Here is a 7,238-nt window from a genome sequence, read left to right on the forward strand (position 1 = left end):
GATTGTTATGAACATAAAGAGTGTTTGCATCAGATAAAGGATTAAAAAAAACTATTTTACAGGCCTGAGCTTATCTCAATCATTTTATCCTCAGAGCAGATGATTCAGCCATTGGCTTTTCTTTTTTTTTTTTTTGCATAGATGGCAAACAGATTGCAGTTTACAGCCGCCGTATCAGAATCAAAGCTGTCTCTAAGCTTTGTGCCTTTTGCGCCGCTTGCTGTGTGTTTTTTAAGATCCTTCATGACAATGCAGCGACTCCTGTGCCACGTCTCTCTCACTCTATCTGCCTTCCCCCCTTTTCTTTGTCTCTGCCCCGATCTCTTTCTTTCTCTGCTCTGTTTATGTGACACTCCATAACTCACTGCTTTTACTGCGTCTGTAGAATCGCAGGTGTGTCAGTTAGCAGCTGTTATTTTAAGGAAATAAGGATGAGCGATATTGTTTCCAGCGAGTGCAACAAAAAAAAAGTGCAGCTTTAAACCTTCTCAGAATGTTGGATTTGCAATAAAGCACAGATTGATGTTTGCTCAAGTATGAACGCAGAATTATCGAAGCATTAAGGAACATGTTGGTTTTATCATTTGGTAAATGCCTTCACAACAACATCACAATTCTTTTCATTTCGGAAAGATATGCACGAGAAAAACACAGCCAGGAGAATACGCCGATGAGAGGACATGTGTAAGAATGAGAAGATCAATAAAATCCCCGAACAGTTGGCTGATAGTTTTTCCCGACGATGTTTAATGAGACTTTTAGTGTCTCTGCAGAGCTCACTGTTTGGAGATAAACTTCAGGAAAAAAAAAAAAGGAAAAAAAAAAGCCAATTATTTCAGGCTTTATATCAGGCACCGAGAACTGTGGGAAAATTATTACAGGTTACCATGGCCACTTGTAGACTGCACACTGAAGCAAGTGCACGCACGGACCTCCCCCAGGCAGCAGTGGTCCATAAAGACAGTCAATTCTTCGTGTGAAGTGACTGCGATTCCTCTCCTCTTTGTGAGACACAAAAGAAAGAATGACGTTCGGTCTGTTTACCCCGCTGCCAAGAGGCGAGGGGAGAAGGGGAAGATTAGGGGTTGAAGGGGACGAATGGGTGTTCGGCCAGAAAGGAGACCATTTTTACAGTCTGATCGAAAAGAAAACTGAACCGGAGAAGAGCAAGAAAGAGGGAGAAAGTCGGAGGAGGACACATGGAAGGGCAGCAGAAGTGTTTCACCACAGAAATGTCAAAGTATGTGCCTCAAGGCCCGACCCCCTTAATCCCACCAGGGCAGCCCAGGTTCATGTGGGCTGGGTTTTTTTTTTTTTTGGCAGGAAGCCTCTTTGTTGGCATCAACACAACAGTCTCAAAACAATACAACAACAAAAAAATACTTGGGTGCTCAACACATTCCCAGCACTTTATAACGTCATCTGTCCGCTAACGGCACAGCTCGCACACAAACAGCTCAAACAACTTCTGCAAAGTCGTGAAATCCTTCCTAATGAACAAATTATTCAGCGTTCTAGCATCTGATAAACCTTCAAATTCAATTATCCGTCTAATTGCACTTCCTGGATTGTATTTCACCGTCTCGCGCCCCCTGTGTTTTTATTAACACGGGGCTGTTTTCAGTCTGAATGCTCGCTTAGTGAGATTGGACGCTAATGTGGAGCAATAAGACTCTGGCTCGTGTCCTGAATTCCAATTCACCCCGGAGATGTTCGGCGGCGCTGACGTCCGGGCCCCGTCACGTTCCTCCACACCCAGACAACTAATTCTTTATGTGAAGGGAATTGTCAGGCTGAACCGAAGGGAAGAGCTTTCTCTAAACTGTTGCCACCAAGGAAACACACTTTTGTCTAAACTATCATCATGTGCTGCAGCAGCTACGGCTACAATGATAGATGTCCCTTGCCTTGGAGCCCAGGAGTTCAGCCAAACCACGAACACAAGGTGTGTCTCAGCTGGAAAAAAAAAAAAGCAAAACACTCCAACTCTTAACAAGCATACACATCACAAAACTGGACATATATGAGTTTCATCTGAATAATAGGGGGATTGAAAGTGGGTTTTTTTGGAAGTGTAGACCCACTACAGAGCCAGTTTCTGCCCAGCGAGAAAGGCGACGCCTCAGAGTGATGTATGAGAGACAGTTAAAGAGGAGGAAGGGAGTGAAAAGCGCAGATAAGAAAGAGTGGAGAAAAGCTGGGAGGGTTGCACAAAGGAAGAAAGACAGAGGTAAAGGTGAAGAGCAAAAGAGGACGGAGGGGAGGATCAGGTAAAGAGAGGAGTGAGCAGCGATTTGAATGCTGACTGTGACGGAGCAGTGAGCAGGCAATTACTGACAATCACATTGATGGAAGAGCCGCGGTGCAGAGGAGAGACGGCGCGACAAATAAACCCCTCACAGTTTGTCTCTGTCTGCTCGCCTCCCCTTCTATTATTCCTCGCTACTTTTCTCCTCACTGCTCCGCTTTCTGCCGTCTTCATTTCAGAAACGCAACAGGAAACAGGCAGTGGAAATTAACTAGGAAGAATTATAGCAACTCTCTCTTTTTCTTAAGGTCCCATTTTAATTTGGCCCTTTGATCTTTATCATTAAGACCATTTATGACCTTAAAATGTCTCTTACTTTACATGCCAGATATAAAATTTCAGTCTTTTTCACACGTTGGCAGAAGCCTTTTATATAACACTTAACATTTTGCCCAGAAGATCTGACCCCTGTCTTTGAGGTGCACACTCTACTGCATTATGAGCGTGACCTTTAACATTTCACAAAAAAGTAAAAAAAATACCATTTAAAAGACGACTTTTATCAAAAGAGAGAAAATCAACTCATCCACTCATGTTGAAACCAGCAAACTTCAGCTGTCGATGAACTTTCTATTCAACTGGTCCTTTCAGCACAAATGTGCACGAAATCAGTCGCACTGCACCTTCGGCTACATCCCAGATACAGCCCGAATTATGTCAACACAAGATAAAATATTGATTTGGGGTTTATTACTTATTATTACTAGTTGTTTTCTATATGCTGCAGGGTGGCGCAGTTGGTAGCACTGTTGCCTTGCAGCAAGAAGGTTGCCGGTTCGCGTCCCGGTGGGGGCACCGGGATCTTTCTACGTAGAGTCTCCATGTTCTCCCCGTGCAGCGTGGGTTCTCTCCGGGTTCTCCGGCTTCCTCCCACACAGTCCAAAAACATGTTGAGGTTAATTGGTGATTCTACATTGTCAGTAGGTGTGAATGAATGTGAGTGTGCTTGGTTGTCTGTCTCTAAGTGTAGCCCTGTGATAGACTGGTGACCTGTCCAGGTGAACCTGCCTTCGCCAGTCAGCTGGGATAGACTCCAACCCCCCACGACCCTAGTGAGGATTAAGCGGTGTATAGATGATGGATGGATGGATGTTTTCTATATGTAGGTAACATATAATATTACAGAGCGTTATAAAATTCTGCTCCACATTGCTGTCAAACACTAATTTGGCGCAGATGGGTCACAAATGTATTCAGTGTATGTCAGGCTAACATTTAACCTATATTTAATTACCTAATAGTCTATAAATTGTCAGGAAGTAATTTAAAAAATGCTCAGATTTTCCCCCAAAAACCCGAAAAAGTCTTCAGACATGTTTTTTTCAACAAAAAAAAAGAAAATTGAAAGTATTCAGTGATGAAAAGCAGCAAATCCTTACATTTAAGCAACTGGAAGAAGCAAATGTTCTGCATTTCTGCTTTGAAAAATGATTTACAACTTTCAGTTTCAGCCCCAACGCATCATATTACCATAATCATGAATAGTCACTTCCTTCTTTCTTTCTTTCTTTCTTTCTTCTGCTGCTGCTGCTGCCTGTGAGAATGTATAAACCATTGGGTGCAGTGTGGGGGGGTGGACACAATAGTGACTAAGAAAAAAAAAAAAAAACAGTGAATGTACACACAGATGCAGAGACCCCATTCCTCTCTGTCCCACTTCCAGTGGCACACCATGACCCACAGCCTCTCACGTGACATGAATACACCAACTGGAAGCCAACCACAAAAAGTCCTTTTGACATTTTTCCAAGCTTCCTACGAGCCTCATTCCTCACCCACTGTATGAGACAATAAACAGCTCTGAAGAACAAGAGAGGCAGGGAGAGATGGGCATACTTACACTCACAGACAACAATGAATTCCCTGCAGTCTGCACACACCCCCCCCCCAACCCATCTCTCCGCCACCCAGTAGTTATTGTTTACCACAGAACTACTCCTACTCCAAGACCACTTCACACTGCCTTGGGTCAGCAGTTCAGCCTCCCCATGAGGAGCAGCAGCGAGACAGTAGGAAAACAGAAAATGAGAAGGTTATGAGGCAGCGAGCACAGCTGGAGACACTTGAATCAGACCTTGGACAATCAGCGGCAGGCTGCAGTTTGAAGGTGAAGCTGAAAGTGGGGCAAGGTGAGCGTTAAGAGCCGAATTTATCACCAGACTCAGAGTCATTTCCTATTAGGGAGAATCTCCACCTTGTAGCTGAGGTGATCTTGGAGTGTGGGCTCTGGGGATGGACGGGAAAATTATATAAAAAAAAGTTTGATGTGTGATAAAAAGGAAACAAGTGCAGAGAACGTGGACGGTGAGGTGTCCCGGAGGAGGTCAATACTCAAGTCAAGACCTGAACTATTCTGAGCCTCATACAGGACATTGGACACCATTTGGTAGCATGTATTGTTTTGACCAACAGCAATGACAGTGAATTTGCAGAAATGGGTGATTCTATACAGTTTGTAGTTATTAATTTTAAATTTAAAGGCAAATAACTACCTTTGTTGAGTTTTTCCTGTGGCAAAGTCAAAAAATAGCCATTTCTAAACAGTGGTTTTTGCATGTTGTTGCCCATTGTTTGTTGACCACATCAGTGCTACTGAACGTGACAATGTGCTGCCTGGACTTGAAGCTTTCCTCATGCTTGCAAAACATGATTAGATGCTGATGGTCAATCAGATGAGGAGGTTGGTAGCAGAGTTTTGTTTAGTTTTCTTTTTTTTTTTAAATATATTTTTTGGGCTTTTGCCTTTATTTAGAGCAGTAGAGAGAGACAGGAAAGGGGGAGAGAAGAATGGGGAGAGACCTGCAGCAAAGGGTCGTGAGCGGGATTCGAACTCACAACCGCTGCATTGGGGACTGTAGCCCCTGTTCATGGGTCACCCGCTCAACTAGGTGAGCTACAGGGGCGCCCTTGTTTAGTTTTCTAACTTGAATCTTTAATTTTCTGGAAGTTATTTTTTTGGCCTTTTTATTAGATAGGACAGTTGAAGGAGAGACAGGAAAGTGGGGGAGGAGAATGGGGAAAGGGTTGCAGCAAAGGGCCATGAGCGGGATTCGAACCCATGGCCGCTGCATCGGAGACTATAGCCCCTGTACATGGGTCACCAGCTCAACCAGGTGAGCTACAGCGGCGGCCCAGTTTAGGCCTTTTTTAATTCTGTAAATTTGAGTCATCAGATTAAAGACAAGAGTCTGACTCAGGTTTTAAGTCAGTGAGTTCTTCCTACTGTATGCAAACATTATGTTCTAATATGTAAGATATTAAACTGATTATCTAAACATAAAGACACATGGTAGTGAGTGGCATCTCAGTAAACTCTGGATTTCTCTTGAATGCAGATGTCAGCGAGTCGTCTGTTAAAACATCTTGTCTCACCAGGTTGACAAAGTCTTGGTAGCAGATCTTCCCGTCAGCATTGCCGTCAGCGAGGGCCAATAAGACTTCCAGTTTGTGGGGGTCCAGCTCGGAGCCGTGGGTCGCCAGAAGGTCTCTGAACCGCTCCGTGCTGATGAAGCCTGAATTCTCCGGGTCGTACTGCAAATGATCAAACAGAGGCAAATCAAAAAGGATTAAAACCCTGACATGATCCGTCTAAATAAACCGATCTTTACTTGAAGAAAAAGATATGTAGCATCAAATTAACTCTGAATATATTAGAAGTTTTGTGTCATTCAGCGTACAATTTTCTGCGCAGCCAAACATTAAAACGTCCACCATAAGCCACAAGCAGCGGTTCAGTCATAGTTCAGATGAGCAGTAACTTAACAGCTTTGGGTTCCACTTTGAGACGATGCCGAGCACCACATTTAAGCCAGAGAACAGAGGAGGCATTCATTCCTACACACCAAACATTCTGACAAAACCAAAAAAATATTTGAAAAAAAAGCTGGAAATTCAAAAGACCTTCAACACAGTGATTACTGATGCACTTGAATTGGAAAAGCGCTCTGCACTTTTTCTCCATCTTTGTTAACCCTGATATCTTGGTCCCACACAGCTCTTTCTCTGTACTTTGTGTTTAATAGCACAAAACTTCAATTTATGGTGAAATTGCCTCTTAAAAATATCTAAATATAAAATATATACATCTGCAAAGAACCGGTGGAAGAAGCTTGGCGGCTGCAGATAAGTGAACGCTGGAATACGCCGTCAGTGATTCCCGCCTGGATCGCTCAAAAGCAGGCAGCTAAAACAAGGATTCAAGGACTTGAATATGTGATTTGGATGTCGGATTGTTTGCGGATGCAGACAGAAGACAGCTGCTGCCTCTCTGATTCAGTGTGCCGCTCTGTGTGTGAGCGTGCATGCATATGTAACTGTGTCTCTTTGTATCTGTATATTTGCAAATGTGCATGTGTGCATTCATGCATAAAGATGTGACATTCAGACAATATTAGTCGCCTGCCAGACTCCGACACCCCTGAACCAGAAATAGTTACGTGCACGCATGCATGTGCTTATGCAAGTGTGTGTTTGCCATATGCCAGTGTTAGTGGAGGCGGCGTGCAGCCAGGCTGGCAGCAGGTGCTCTGAGCTTGACCAAGTGGCGACGGAGAGAGAAGCTTTTTGGCTCTTCTTCATGTTGCTTGTCTGCATTTTATTTAACAGTGATGAAGCAGTTTTTAGTCCCTGTTGTGGTTGCCAGTACATTTTCAGCGTCATCTTTGAATTCTGACGGTAACGATCAGCATTTATCATCATACTTGGCCTGGAAATTGTCTTTATACAGTTCATGTGGCAGCAGTTAACTCAACGTGTACAGTTTTTAAAAAAAATCATGTTTCTGTCGTTGGTAGGTAGTGTTGTCATTTTCAATCCCTGAATTCAAACACCAAATAATCATAACACATTTGAGAATAACGGGAGCAGACTCTGTCATCGTCAGTCCACTTGCAGATTAACTGAGTACCACAAACTGAGCCGGTCTCGAGGT

General features: G+C 43.5%; 1 protein-coding gene across 1 annotated transcript in view; it reads right to left on the minus strand.

Annotated features, from left to right (window-relative positions):
• rhbdl3 (rhomboid, veinlet-like 3 (Drosophila)) overlaps positions 1–5,876 on the minus strand; it is a 27,025-nt gene extending 21,149 nt beyond the window's left edge. Inside the window, exon 1 of the mRNA XM_008304532.1 lies at positions 5,681–5,876. The gene's annotated coding sequence lies outside the window, so the exon portion shown is untranslated. The remainder of the gene's footprint in view (positions 1–5,680) is intronic.
• Positions 5,877–7,238: the final 1,362 nt, after the last annotated feature.

This window comes from Stegastes partitus, unplaced genomic scaffold, assembly GCF_000690725.1.
Source record: "Stegastes partitus isolate 25-593 unplaced genomic scaffold, Stegastes_partitus-1.0.2 Scaffold2246, whole genome shotgun sequence".
Taxonomy (NCBI): Eukaryota; Metazoa; Chordata; class Actinopteri; family Pomacentridae; genus Stegastes; species Stegastes partitus.